Source organism: Chelonoidis abingdonii, chromosome 5 (assembly GCF_003597395.2).
Source record: "Chelonoidis abingdonii isolate Lonesome George chromosome 5, CheloAbing_2.0, whole genome shotgun sequence".
Lineage (NCBI taxonomy): Eukaryota > Metazoa > Chordata > Testudines > Testudinidae > Chelonoidis > Chelonoidis abingdonii.
This window is the reverse complement of record NC_133773.1, coordinates 39,451,303-39,466,669: the sequence shown is the minus strand read 5'-3', so window position 1 is coordinate 39,466,669 and position 15,367 is coordinate 39,451,303.

The window sequence follows — 15,367 nt, the reverse complement described above, 5'->3', positions numbered from 1 at the left end:
CTGAGAATAAATCAGCAATGTTAATCAGAGAAACACTGAAATATGAACAATTTCATTTTCTCTCTGAATCCTTTTTTATTCCCTACTATTACAGATTCTGTACTGTAGACTTTAAATACACCTTTGAACATTTGTGCCACTTAAAAACTGAAATAACCTTCTTGCCTATATATATATCATTAACAAGGTGTGGGGGAAAGCCTCTTTTTTCCCCCCTTGCTGATTTATTTTCAGTACCTAACAGGACAGATCCCTTGGGTAAGTGTAAATTCAATGGAGCTATGCCAGTTTACATTAACTGAGAATCAAATGCATGCCTCAGTAATTTGATTTGTAGGAAATGGAGAATTAGCTATTATAAATAGAGTACTTTTTAAATACAGCATAATTAATTAAATGTGCAAATATATTAGATAAATGTGGTTGTGCAATTATAAGAATAATAGTTTTAAGAGGTTGAACATTGCAATTTCTATTTAAATAGACTTCTCTTTACCTTACCTCTTCCCTATCACATTGGTGCCCCTCTCTAATTCCTTGTCCTGGCACTGAATAGAGTTTTTGGTATTGTGTAAGCCTCAGCATTTGAAAATTGAGATCATGAATGTTAATTGCACACATGGAAACATAATTTGAGTTTGATTAAGTAGGGTTCAACTGAGACTCGATTTATGTGTTTGTGGTGTACAGGCTACATACTGCTAAATGGAACGGCAAGGGAACTGTAGGGCAGGCTGACCCTCAAGACTAGATAAAACTCACCTTCTCCCAGACAACACAACTTTTTTCTCCCTGAGACCCAGGGCACACAGTCTGGTTCTGCCATACCAGCTTCCTCTAGTTTGGATGCACCCTTGAAGTTGCTAACTCCATGTGAAAAGGCTGCAGAATGTGGAGAATAGTATGCAGTACACAACAAATAAGATGCAATGGAGTACACTCCTACTTCCCAAGTAAGGAGTTTTTTGGCTTGCTTGTCATCTCTTTTTCGTTATTGCAGATTTATACATGAGAAATAAAATATTTTGTTAGAGCACCATATAGTTCTGTGTAATCTGTTAAAGTCCAACATTAGTTAATGTGATGACAAAATATTACAGTTAAATGATTGTTTGGTGCATTTGTCCGAACTTGACAAATAAGTCACATCTGCTCTGCAGTGTTGCATTTTTATTATTGTATATTTTTGGTTTTGTAATACAGTGTCAGCCAGTTGAAATCACCATAAGTAATCTTTAGAATTAATCAGTTGATAAATCATACAGCTCATTGGTATGCAGAGTGCCTCACTGTTTTGGGGATGGATGAGTGGCTTATAGCAAAACAAAGAAATGAAGAGAGTTTAACGTAAAGAGTAATTAGTTTTAGAAATTAATATTAGAAGCAATGAAATTAATGTTTGTGCACTGTGATCTGCAAATTACAAATGTAAAATGATACTTAAGATGATGTATTACACACTGGATAATTGACATTCACAATTATGCCAAGCAACAGTTGAGAAAATAGATACAACTCATATCTAAGTTTGAAGACAGTGAGGAGATCCTGTTTTAATGTTGTAATCATCTTTATAGAGGTTGGCACTAGGATGGATTATCCCTTTAGAAAAGTTCACACTGAGTACCTCTCTTTAAGAGGAAAAATAAAACAGGAGAACTGTGTCATTGGATCACTTCAGATTCTTTATGTGGAATATATTTTAAAATATTATAATATATATGTTTAAATCATAATTATAACCAAAGATGCTTTATATGAGAGAAAATGGCTAACTAAAACATTTTATTGAGGTAAATTTAATTTGAGGTGGTCTATTGTTAGACATATATCCCTCTTTCTGGTTTACCTGATGAGTTACATTTAAAACAAGAGAAAACCTCAGTTTAGGAAAACTTTACAGCACTGGTCTGAATAGCGGTAGATTAAGTATGTGCTTAGTAGAGCTGGTTGAAACAATCTTCTGCCAGAAAATGTTGTTGCAACTAAACTGATTTTTTTGTGAAATCTTGTGAACTTTAGGCAACTTTGGTTTGAAACCAAATTGGAAAAGACACTATAAAAACATCCGAATATCTTGTTAGGATGTTTTTGAAATGGGAAGTTTTTGATTTTTTTTAACTTGATCAAAATAAAAATGAAACATGCCCATTGACCCAAAATGGAACATTTTTGGAATCTTGTTTTGTGGGGAAAATGGTTATTTTTATTTTTATTTTTTGCTTTTTTATCTAGATTTGAGATAAAAAATTGAAATCCTGATTATTATTATTATTATTATTATTATTTTATTAATTTTTGCTAACATGGAAATTTTCCATCCATCTCCAGTGTATAAGGGCTTTCCGAAATTGGGGCCTATGTTTGCATAAGTCAAAGGAAGAATAAAATAAGATTTTCTGCCTTTTAAGGAGTGGCTCGTTGGAGCTTGGGACATGGATATTTCAGATCCCTCCCAAAACATTTATGATCCTGTCAGTGGCAGCAGCAGGGAGGGTCGCATAATACACCCAGCTCATTTGCTTTTATTTGTCTCAGTTTGGCTTAGATCATACAACACTATTGGTGCAATAGCAAGTAAAGTCATGTGGCTGAAGGCATAGGCACTGACTCCGTGGGTTGAGCACTCCCCACACCTCCAGCCCAGAGGAATCCGGAACCTAGGGATGTAGGGGTGGCAGGAAAACTACACTTCAGCTCTGGCAGCTGTCTCTTCATTTTCATACCCTTTATGGCCATATTACAGTCTAATTCTAGTATCACATGATTTGTCAAATTGTTTTGAGCTTCTAGTTAAAAAATGTTCCGGTTATTTTGTAGAAGGGTGTGGTAAGCAAAGGGCTTAATTTAATGCTGCAGGAGTTTATTAAAAATAATTGATGTTTTCTTCAGTGAACACATGCTACTGTAAAAATATTAGAAATATTTACTCAGTGAAGTTGGCATTGAAAGCATCCAGACATTAATTTTAGTTCTGCATCAGAAACTACCTGGCTTTAAGATCAGGCCAAATATCAACATAGTACTAAAATAAATGCTTTGAAAAATAAGTCATACTAGTGGGAGAATTGTAGGAATTAGATTTGGATATTGAATGAAGAAAGGGCAAGCATCAAAAGATTAGAAATGTGAAATGTTCATCTCTCTCTCTGAACTCTCAAATCTTTTAAGGCCGCCAAGACTTCAAAATCAATCCTACTTTATTAACACCTCCCCTTCACATTTCCAGGAACTAATTCTGAGGGAAGTTCCCTTGGTTTCATATCTTGAGACCCTAGTCACCTGGAGATACATTCAGGGCAGTTATAACATTTATTTACTTTACTGATCCAATATTACCATAAAGATGGAAAAAATATTCTTCTTAATGCATGGTTATCTTTTCAATGAAATTAATTTCACTTGTCAAAGTGGTGAATTCTTAAGTTTCAAATGCTGGGATTTCTGTAAAAAAAAAAAAAGTACATTGTGATTCTGCCTGGTGAACAAAACTATCAAGCCTTTCACCCTGCTAAACCTGTAAGCTGGTTCAAAGAAACAATCTGGGTACTTATTGTGGCCCCAATGTCTAAAATATCCAAGCACTTCACAAGCATTTTATTAATTATCACAACAGTGAAATAGGGAAGTAATATATAGAGAGCTGGTTGAAAAACTACTTTTTCTCTATGTAAAATCTTGATTTAGTTTCAGCAGAAATTTGAATAATGAAATATAGTTTTAGTATGTTTGGTTTTTTGAGTAAAAAAAATGAATTTTTCCACAGAAAGCACTCTTTTTCATGATAAATTTGGCTTAGTTGAAAACCCAATTTTTAACTGAAAAATAGTTTCAATAGAAAAGTTTTTAGCAACCATAGCTATATCCCCGCTTTGCAGATGAGGAATTGAGGTAAAGAGTGACCAACCTGCACAAGTTAAATGCCAATCAAATGACTCTCACTGTGTTATACTGATCTGTTTGTATGCTCTTCCATGAAATGCCATGCACTTAAAGTAACATAGAGCTTGCCGCCTTAAGAAGCTTAGGCAGTTGGCTTCCCCTTTTCCACATCTCTGGTAGTCAGCCTATGAATGAGACTGCTGGATAATTATGAGGGAGAGGGGTGTATGTGTGTGGAGATGTTTCAGTCAGAAGCTTTGTTGGAATTTCGTATGTTTTGGTTTGGGTGAACTGCAGTGCTTGATCTCTGTGGCATGGGGTGTCTTACAAAGAGTTTCATTTTGCAAGCTATTGTACATAAAGAACAGATACAGATATGATCTCTAGGCCTTCCTAGGAACTTCTTTTCTATATGCTTATGAAATAAATTTCACATGTTTATATAGTTCTGATATTTGCCTGTCAAAGGGTTAATTTAGCCATGGTAAAAAGTCCACCAAGCTTGGTCAAGTCATTCATCAATAAAAGATGATGTTTCTTTGTTTCAAGTATGGTCAACAACAGAGTTGCTGGGGATAAGATGGTGGCTGAGATCTTTATAAAAGTTCATCACCAGAATATCTGAATATTATAAAGTCCTTAAAGTCACGGGGGGAAGGCTGGTTCAAGTGGAAGTTGGCCTTCTTACATATACATCCCATAATATCAAGGCATTTATTTTGAAAACCTAGCTCCATCTTGGAGCTATCAGTTGGGAATGCTGTGATATCACCACTTAAAGATTTACCTAACATCTGCCCAACATTTAATTGAGAAGGGGGGGGGGGGTGTTGAAAGGGTGTGTGGGTGGGCAGACCAATCTCCTAGAACCTGCAAGGCACTATACTAGGTCATTACCTCTCCAGTGTCATTCCTTGTTTCCCACTTGGGGTGAAGTCACAGAATTTGGCCTTGGGCAGGGGAAGAAGTTGGGCAGCCACACTTCATAGCTACCTTTGTATTCCCTTGGCTTTCTACATCCACAAAGCCTAGCTAAAGGACACAAATTTAGGTCAGGATTTGTTCAAGGATTCTTATTCTGACAAGTTGTTCAGTGTTCAAATTGCACTTTGAGGTAATTAAAGTAGTGTGGTTACAGCACAGGAATGGGAATCTAGAGATCTGGGCTATATGGCAACAAAAATGATTAGAGGACTGGAACACATGACTTTTGAGGAGAGGCTGAGGGAACCGGGAACTGTCTGCAGAAGAGAAGAATGAGGGGGGATTTGATAGCTGCTTTCAACTAGCTGAAGGGGGGTTCCAAAGAGGATGGAGCCAGACTGTTCTCAGTGGTGGCAGATGACAGAACAAGGAGTAATGGTCTCAAGTTGCAGTGGGGGAGGTTTACGTTGGATATCAGGAAAATCTTTTTCACTAGGAGGGCGGTGAAGCAGTGGAATGGGTTACCTAGGGTGGTAGTGGAATCTTCTTCCTTAGAGGTTTTTAAGGCTAGGCTTAACAAAGCCCTTGCTGGGATGATTTAGTTTGGAATTGGTCCTGCTTTGAACAGGGAGTTGGACTAGATGACTTCCTGAGGTCCCTTCCAACCACGATATTCTATGGTTCTATTCTATGATTCCATGATCTGTCACAATATTCCTGTGATGTTAAGATCAGTCACTTACCCTGTATGATTCCATTTCTTCACTTGTAGAATGGAGATAATAAAACTTCCTTACCTCCCAGAGGTAGTTTGTGGTTAAATTCATTAATATTTGTAAAGCATTTTCAGATTGCTGAATGGAAGATACCATATCAGAGCAATGAATTACTATTTAACAAATTTGGCAATTGCAATGAAGGTGTTGTAAAGGAAAAGCTCATATAGCATGTAAATGTATCTATCTGAAACATATTTAATGTTTTTCTAAATGAATGACATAGCTGTTCCAAATATATATAATATATAAAGATGTTCAGATCTTGGGAGAAGTTATATGTATTCTAAGAAATTTAGATAAATAATGCACATTTCATTTCACAGGACACCTTTGCTTTGTACCCCCTTCCCCTTTTGCCTATGTGCCTTTTAAAAATTGTTATTGTTACTCCACCCTAACATGCTACATGCATGTAATATTGTCTGATTTTTGCATTGTTTGGTCTTGCAGCTTTGATAAGTTGGAAAGTAATTGCATTGTTTTATTGGATATCCTGTGAAATTTGCAGTATTCTGGAATATATATAAGCTATACGTTTACCTTTTTGTATTTTAATGTTAAAAATAATAAACTAGTCACAAAAAAAAAAGACTTTGCTATGTGTAGAATCATAAAAATGCAGAGCTGGAAGAGACCTCAAGAGATCATTTAGTCCAGACAAGGTCCTGAGGTAGGACCAAGTATACCTAGACCATACCTGACAGACATTTGTCAAACCTGTTCTTAAAACCCAGTGATTACTGGGATTTCACAACCTCCCTTGGAAACTTAGTCCACTACTTAACTACTTTTATTGCTGGAACATTTTCCTAATATCTAGCCTAAATATCCCTTTCAGCAGATTAGCTGATTACTTCTTGTCCTATCTTCAGTGGACAAATAATTACTGTCCTCCCTAATAGCCCTTAACATATTTGAAGACTGTTATCAGGTCCTCCCTCACTCATCTTTTCTCAGGACTAAACATACCCAGTTTATTTATCCTCATAGGTCAGGTCAAAACCTTTGATCTTTATTTAGCTTTACTCTGTCCTCTCTCCAATTTATCGACATTTTCCCTAAAGTGTGGTGCCTAGAATGGTGGATATTACAGCAGAGGCCTCACCAGTACTGACTAGTGAAAAACAATTATCTTACATAGACATTATGACCAATTACTAATATGTTAATTTTAAATGACTGGAAGAAGTTTGTATCTAGTGGTTAGAACAGGTTCCTGAAATTCAGAGGTTTTGCCACTGATATACACTGTGTGGCTTTGAGCCAAGCACTTAATCTCCCTGTTGTTCAGTTTACACTGGAAATAATTATGAGCACAATAATAATGACATTAATTAGTTACCACTTCTGTCTGGGAGATAAAGTGCTTCAAGATCTTCAAAATGAAAGGTAATGTAACTGCAAGGTATTAATTACATTTCAGGAATCTGCTATATATATTTATTCTTTGTTCAGGGTACCAGGATGCACCAAAAATAAATTAAGTAAAAAAGCCAAAAAACACTGATTTCTTGAAGACTCTTTGAATGTTCAACAATCTATGAAGAAAGTCCACATTATTCTCTTCTTCTTCATTCTTTTCTTACAATTAAGATAATAGATGGAAAAGCTCTTTTCTTTTCTTTTCTTTTCTTTTCTGCTTCCTTTATGTTGTTATTAACCATAGTGCCCTTTATATGGTTTTATGTCATGTTATTAGAGATAAAAGTCAGAACTAGTTTTGTCTTTGAGGAAAATATTAGATATTAAAAAGGAAATATTCCTATTAAAATAAATTTGATAATGAAAGATGGGTATGAATTTAAAACCACCATTACACTTTGAACATAAATGTTAGACTGAAATAACAATAAATAGAGCTACAGAAGGGCAGTTTTATTGCCACAGCAAAATGAATTCTTTATAATAATGGAAATTATCACAATTTTGATAATGGAGAAATCTTTCTGGGAAGCAGGCCAGTCTGTTGATCCCATTTCAGCACATACAAGAAGCATTCATCATAGTTCAATCAGGTTTCTTTTGTCTGCAACAAATTGTCATATGTGGTTGATGTGATTTATGATTTAGATGACAGTAGCAAAAAGCGGTAAAATAACCATGGGGCCAAATGCTGCTCAGTTTACTCATGCTGTAGAAAAATGAAACTATTTGTGAGCAAGGTGAGCAGGATTTGGTGCTAAATACATAACACAAATGCCTAGATGTTGACTAGGGATGGAATCATAGGACTGGAAGGGACTTTGAGAGGTCATCTAGTTCAGTCCCCTGCACTCATAGCAGAACTAAGTATTATCTAGACCATCCCTGAAAGGTGTTTGTGTAACCTGCTCTCAGGGCTGTCCTTAGGCATATGCAGCGCAGCATACAGGACTGTGTAGGGCACCTGAAAATTGGGGGCACCCCTGGATCTTATTGTTCACCATCCTTTCTCTTCCTATCCCTGTTCTGACCCCTTCCTGGAGGCTCCTACAGCTAGCTGCTGCAGCCTGGTGACTCTTACTCTGAAGGGGATCTAGTAACTTAAAAGTGAAAAAACCTTCCAGCCTGCAGGGGCAGCTCTAGGCATTTTGCCGCTCCAAGCACGGCAGGCAGGCTGCCTTCAGCGGCTTGCCTGTGGAGGGTCCACTGGTCCTGCAGCTTCAGCGGACCTCCTGCAGGCACGCCTGCGGGAAGTCCGCCAAAGCTGTGGGACCAGCGGACCCTCCGCAGGCAAGCCGCTGAGGGCAGCCTGCCTGCCACCCTCGCGGCGCCAGCAGAGCACTGCCCCATGGCTTGCCGCCCCAAACACGCACTTGGCATGCTAGGGCCTGAAGCCGCCCCTGACAGCGTGCCAGACCTATTAGCACAACATTGAAATTGTTAAAGAGACATTCAGTGGTAATGAAGTTATTTAACAGACATTTGCCAACCCCCAGGTATATATTGTCAGTTTCTGAATTTATTGACAAAAACAGTTGTGCATTACTGTAATATTTACTCAGAACATGTTAGTTTACAGGACCTTAGTTTAAAATTTGCTTTAAAATATTTCATTAGTTAGTTGCTGAAGATGATAAAATCACATCTCTGAAAAATCCTTGAAGAGAGCCGTTAAAGGGACAACACCCCTTTCCTGCCAGATAACTGGACAAATGAGTTTCCCTTCTTTACTTCCGACTAGTTGATGAACTAGTTTTAAGAGAACCCTCTAGCAAAATCAGTACCTTAGGGTACATCTATACTACCGGCTGGGTAGTGTGAGAGGATTGATTTATCGTGTCTCATCTAGACACGATAAATTGATCCACGAATCGATGACCGCACTCCACCTCGGCAGGAGGAGTAAGTGGAGTCGACGGGGGAGCCGCTGCAGTCAACTTTCCGCCGTGAGGACAGCCAGGTAAATCGAACAAAGATACTTCGCATAGCTGAAGTTGCGTATCTTAATTTTAACCCCCACACTAGTGTAGCCCAGGCCTTAGTAAGATATAAAATCCTTTGTTATGTCTAAAATCTTTGGAAACATATTTTTTTTAAGTTGGTGAAATTTCATAAAGATGACTATTGTTATGGAGATCACACAAAGTAAATTACTGTTCCCTTTTTCTAAAAGCAATGAACGTTGTTATGAACACACTAAATCTTTGTGACTGATTGTTTAAAATAATGTCTTTGTTTCAGTGAGTTAAATATGTAGTAATCTGGAATGATTACTTTATGAAGGCTTAATAATACCTTTAAAATATAAAATCAGCTTAGAAATACTGATTAAGAAAATGTAAAACAGAGAAGAGCTGCATCATGTATCCCATAATATTTAATGTTGTACTCAGCAGGACAGCTGACTTGCCCTTATGACGAAGTTTTTGCAAATAAATCTCTGACAAATTTCAGAGTATATCAAAAAACCTGTGACATTTTTTATTCCCAAGTTTAGTGCTTTTAATTTGTTGCCTTCTGCATGTCCAGTTTTCACTTTCTGGAATGCAGTGGAAAACATGCTCCATTTTCTTTAGAAAGAAATTGCAGAAGAGTGGTTTTTTATTTTTGTTTTTTCAAATGTCATTTGCTTCATTTGGGTTCAGGGATTTGAGTGGAAGGGGGTGATCATGGAGGAGGAGGAAGATAGTGGGGAGAGGGCAGGGCCTGGCCAGAGTGGAGGGCGGGGTCTGGGACACAGCAGGGGTGGAGTATGGGCAGGGCCACAGGTGGGCTGGGAAATTAGCATCCCCAAGCGGCAGCTTCACTCACTGCCCATGACAGCAGGTAAGAGCGGGTTGGCTCCTGGACACCCAATGCGCATTGCAGTCTCCTTAGGCAGAGGCCATATTCACAGAGCTGAATGCGTTGATGCCACACATTCTGCATGAGGGAGAGAGGGTAAAGGGCTCTCTGTGGGGAACTGTGACTGTCTACAACCATGAGACTTGGTATCCTTTGCTGCCTCATTGCTCCCTCCCAGGCTGCGAGCCCGGGCTACTGTCGGGCATAGGGGGACCAGTTTAATAATACTGAGTAGGGACCCATAAATCCAAAGGATGGCCCTTCCTACGCTTAGAAGTCTCCAGTGATGGAGATCCTACAGCCTCCCTAGGCAATTTATTCTAGTGCTTAACCACTCTGACAGGAAGTTTTTCCTAATGTCCAACCTAAACCTGCCTTGCTGCAATTTAAGCCCATTGCTTCTTGTCCTATGATCAGAGGTTAAGAAAAACAATTTTTCTCCTTCCTCCTTGTAACAACCTTTCTTTTGTACTTGAAAATGTTATCATGTCTTCTCTTTTCTGTTATCAGTCTTCTCTTTTCCAGACTAAACAACCCAATTTTTTCAATCCTCCCTCATAGGTCATGTTTTCTAGGCCTTTAATCATTTTTGTTGCTCTTCTCTGGACTCTCTCCAATTTATCCACATCTTTCCTGAAATGTGGCGCTCAGAACCGGACACAATACTCCAGCTGATGCTTAATCAGCGCAGAGTAGAGTGGAAGAATTACTTCTTGTGTCTTGCTTACAACAATTCTGCTAATACATCCCAGAATGATGTTCACTTCTTTGCAACAGCGTTATATTGTTGACTCATATTTACCTTGTGGTCCACTGTGATCCCCAGATCCCTTTCTGCAATACTTCTTCCCAGGCAATCATTTTCCATTTTGTATGTGTGCAACTGATTGTTCCTTCCTAAATGGAGTACTTTTCATTTGTCTTTATTGAATTTCATCCTATTTACTTCAGACCACTTCTCCAGTTTCTCCAGATCATTTTGAATTTTAATTCTATCCTCCAAAGCACTTGCAACCTCTCCCAGCTTGATATTGTCTGCACACTTTTTTAAGTGTACTCTCTATGCCATTATATAAATTAATGATGAAGATATTGAACAGAACCAGACCCAGGATTGATCCCTGCGTGACCCCACGGGTTATCCCCTGTGAACCACTGATAACTACTCTCTGGGAATGGTTTTCCAACCAGTTTTGCACCCACCTTATAGTAGCTCCATCTAGGTTGTATTTCCCTAGTTTGTTTATGAGAAGGCCATGAGAAACAGTATCAAAAGCTTTACTGAAGTCAAGATATACCACATCTACTGCTTCTCCACTATCCATAAGCCTTGTTACCCTGTCATGGATGGATATATTGAAAGAGATTACAAGTGCATGTCACTGGCAACAGCTAATTTTGGGCTAAATTCTGGTTGGCCTTTAAAGTGTCTATCGCTATAAGCTATTCTTTCTATCGCCTGGTTACCCTTTACATGATACATGTAAGGGACTAAATGAATTCCAGTCATTCCCTACTCCTGCAGGGCCTCATAGCACCCTAAAGATGGAGGCAGGGCCAAAGCTCCACTCACTGATGCTCTGGGCAGTGGCTTTGGCTAGCAGCATGGAGAGTATTTGAAGGATACAAAGCAGCATGTTATTCTGTCCCAGAAATATAAAAAACCTTTGTTATCCAACAAGCTATATGAATTCATTCATATGCCTCTATAATTAAAATAATTCAGTTTTCAACGTGTTTTAATTTTCCTTTTCTGATACATTTCAGACAAAACCAGAATGGATTTTGTGATGTTAATTATTGAACAGTCTGAGAGGCAGCTGAAATTCAGCCCCAAATGTCTGATAATCAAACCCACTGTAGACCATCTTGTTGATTATAAACACATTCTATTCAGAACAGATTTTTCTTGTCGTAAGTCCATATGCCTATAAATTCAACAAGAAATAAGCTTGCAGTGAACTTCAACTTTAAAATGTGTTATGATGTATGTAACCTAGCTTATCCCTGAGCTAGATCCAAATTGAATAGTGCAGATGGAACACATGGGAACTGGATAGCACCCAGATGCTATACTATATGGCACAGCTATTCTGTTTTATTTTTAACCACCAGACTGTTATTTGAACTGCAAAGATAATATGTAGGAGAGGAAAAGAAAGATTACCTTTCCAAGCTATGATTCTCTGTTTTATCCCTGCAAACAAGAAAAATGGAATAACATCTAGCTCACATACAGCAGTAAGTTTATTTTTCCCTTTTCTAACAAGAACTCCTACTAAATCTGGTTTCTTGAGAGAGAAAAAGTTTCATTAGTAGTAGGTTTCTTTGCCATCAGTGATTATGATTTTGATAGGGAGAGGGATTTTTTTTTATTGAGATATTTTGGATAAATTATGAAGTTCTGATGTCATGAAAATTAACATTATTTGGTTAGATAGTAGTTTTGCCTAAGTCATAGCTGTGTGTGTGAGTGTGTGTCCCAGCATTTCCATACTTCTACTTAAAATCTTCTTGTCTTTGCTAGTCAACTTTTGCTGTACATTGAGTGTTACAAATGAGTCAGAAGAACCTCTGCAGTTTCTCTGCTATATCGTAAAATTGTGTATGTGTGTGTGTGTGTTTGTGTGATATGATGCTCTAGGAATGATGGGCTACACACACAAAAACACAAATTCACAATGTAGCAGAGAAGTTGCAGAGGCTCCTCTGACTCATTGGTCACACTCAATGTACAGCAAAAGTTGACTAACAAAGACAAGAACATTTTAAGTAGAAGTGTGGAAATGCTGGTTAGACCTCAACTAGAGTATTGTGTCCAGTTCTGAGCACCGCATTTCAAGAAAGATGTGGAGAAATTGGAGAGGGTCCAGGGAAGAGTAGCAAGAATGATTAAAGGTCTTGAGAACATGACCTATGAAGAAAAGCTGAAAGAATTGGTTTGTTTCGTTTGGAAAAGAGAAGACTGAGAGGGAACATGATAGCAGTTCTCAGGTATCTAAAAGGGTGTCATAAGGAGGATGGAGAAAACTTGTTCATCTTAGCCTCTAAGGATAGAACAAGAAGCAGTGGGCTTAAATTGCAGCAAGGGAGGTTTAGGACATTAGGAAAAAATTCTTAACTTTCAGTGTGGTTAAAAACTGGAATAAATTGCCTAGGGAGGTTGTGGAATCTCCATCTCTGGAGATATTTAAGAGTAGGTTAGATAAATGTCTATCTGGGATTGTCTAGACAGTATTTGGTCCTGCCATGAGGGCAGGGGACTGGACTCGATGACATCTCACGGTCCTTTCAATCCTAGAATATATGAATCTATGAACCTGACATTTTTGTTGTAATTTTCATAGCTAGAGATCTGAGTGCTTTACAAATGAGGGGCCAGATCTACCGTGCAGCACCTGCCCCCCTTTGCAATTTAAGTCAATTGGACCTCAGAATTCAGAGATCTTGAATGCAATGTTGGCAGGATTGAATGCCAACATTGTGTATGAAAACCATTTCATTATAATGCAAATGGGAATATATTTTTCTCCCAACAGTTACGGAGTTTCTTTTTATTTCTTCCATTAATGGAGTCAGGTAACTCTCTTTTGGGGGAAAAACAAAAAGGGTTCTGAAGATTCCCTTAACATATCCACAGATCTTATGACAGATATTACAACACATGCAATACTACCTTTTTATTAACAGAGTTAACTTTATAAATGTTATCTGTACCTCTGTGAACAAGGAATTCTATACTGGCTCCATGGGTGACGATTACTGAGCTTCATCCAGGAGCTAAAATCAGTAGGGGGTAATTACTACAGACCTGGGACAGATAAACAATTCCAGAGATGTCCTGGTGGGGAGGGGGATTGCATATACTTGTTCAGACTAGGTTCAAGAAGCCCAGGAGACATGAGGTTATAAACAATAGGGCAAGCACTGCTGGAAGGATTTGAAGGACTTTAAACCCTACCAGATTCCATATGTAGAAGATGGGTGACCTCTGGTCAATTTAGCATGAGTGTAGACCTTTTATTGTTTTATAACATGTTTTTTCTGTAATGATTATTTCCTAAAAATAAATGTGCTTTTCTTTGTGAATGCAGGCTGGTCTCTGCTAACGCTGTAATCGGGGCCGGCTGCAGGCACCAGCGCAGGAAGCAGGTACTTGGGGCAGCCAAGGGGGAAGGGCGGCACGTCGGGCTCTTCGGCGGCAATTCGGCAGCGGGTCCCTCGGTCCTTCTCGGACGGAAGGACCTGCCGCCGAATTGCTGCTGAAGAAGAAAGCAGCAGCGGTACAGCTGCTGCCGATCACGATCATGGCATTTTTTTTTTCCGCTGCTTGGGGCAGCAAAAACCCTGGAGCCGGCCCTGGCTGTCATACCCCCAAGAGAAAACAAAACTGTGGGAGCTGAGCTAAGGTTAGACTGTTGGGAAAATCACAGTGAATTGTGGGAGGTGGGTCAGAAGCCTAAATTCCTCCTGTGAAAGGAGAAGAACACAGCTCCCTGCCATAGAGGGGTGGCTCTGGTGGCTAAAGGCCTGAGACCTAAGGGGCCTCCCTTGTGCAGACCACAAAGGGTTAAGAGGTACAGTTACCCTGAAATTGTGACAGATCTCAGGGACATTTAGTGCAGAAGTGCTTTGCCACTGTGCTTTCTCTTGGGCCCCTACAGTTCTCCTCATACTTTGGTATTGTTGGGAGATCCAGTTATATTGGGGTGTAAATGTAATTCATCAAGCTATTCTTTTACTCAGCTATTGAAATACACCAAAATGTTGGGTTCTAATCTCAGTTTGGGCCTTTTGCAGTTACAGGAATCAGTTGTAGGCATCTGAAAATGACTCTGATATTCCTTTATAACAACAGTAAGGATTTATTATGTTAATGCCTTTCTCTACCTCTTTTCCTATATGTATCACAATATGACTTATGGGAATTGGTATGTCTGCATATTCTGTGAAATATTATAACATACAAGAGACAACGAGGAGGAAGAGGTCTGATGATCTTAATATTCCACATTGCAGTTGGCCTGTTCTGTCCTCCTGTACCCCCATATTCAGGAAGTTGTGCCCATAGATAGGAGTAGGTGTAGGAATTGCCAGTGGAACCAAATGCAGAATATTAAAAATGACCCATAAACTTACAAATTCTTCATTCTTCTGCCAAGGCTTATAACTAGAATAAAAAATGTCAACAACATCTTTTATTGTAATGACAGACTGTAACGAGGGGGGAAAAGGTATAAATCTCAGTCATTATTTTGACAACTTCAGGGTCATAATCTTTTTACTTGACTTCAGATGTTGTAGGATAGAATTAAAAAATTATACTGAAGTTGTCATATAAATTAGTTAATTTTATATGATTTTTACATTAAGGCTGCAACCTTCTTGTTACTAGAATAGAGTGTGTTGTATTTTCTCCACTCATTTCAATTTTAAGACTGTCATACAAATAGCTTACATTGAAGAATGAGAACTGATTTTCATTCTTTTTTGTTCTCATCTTCATTCGTATGACA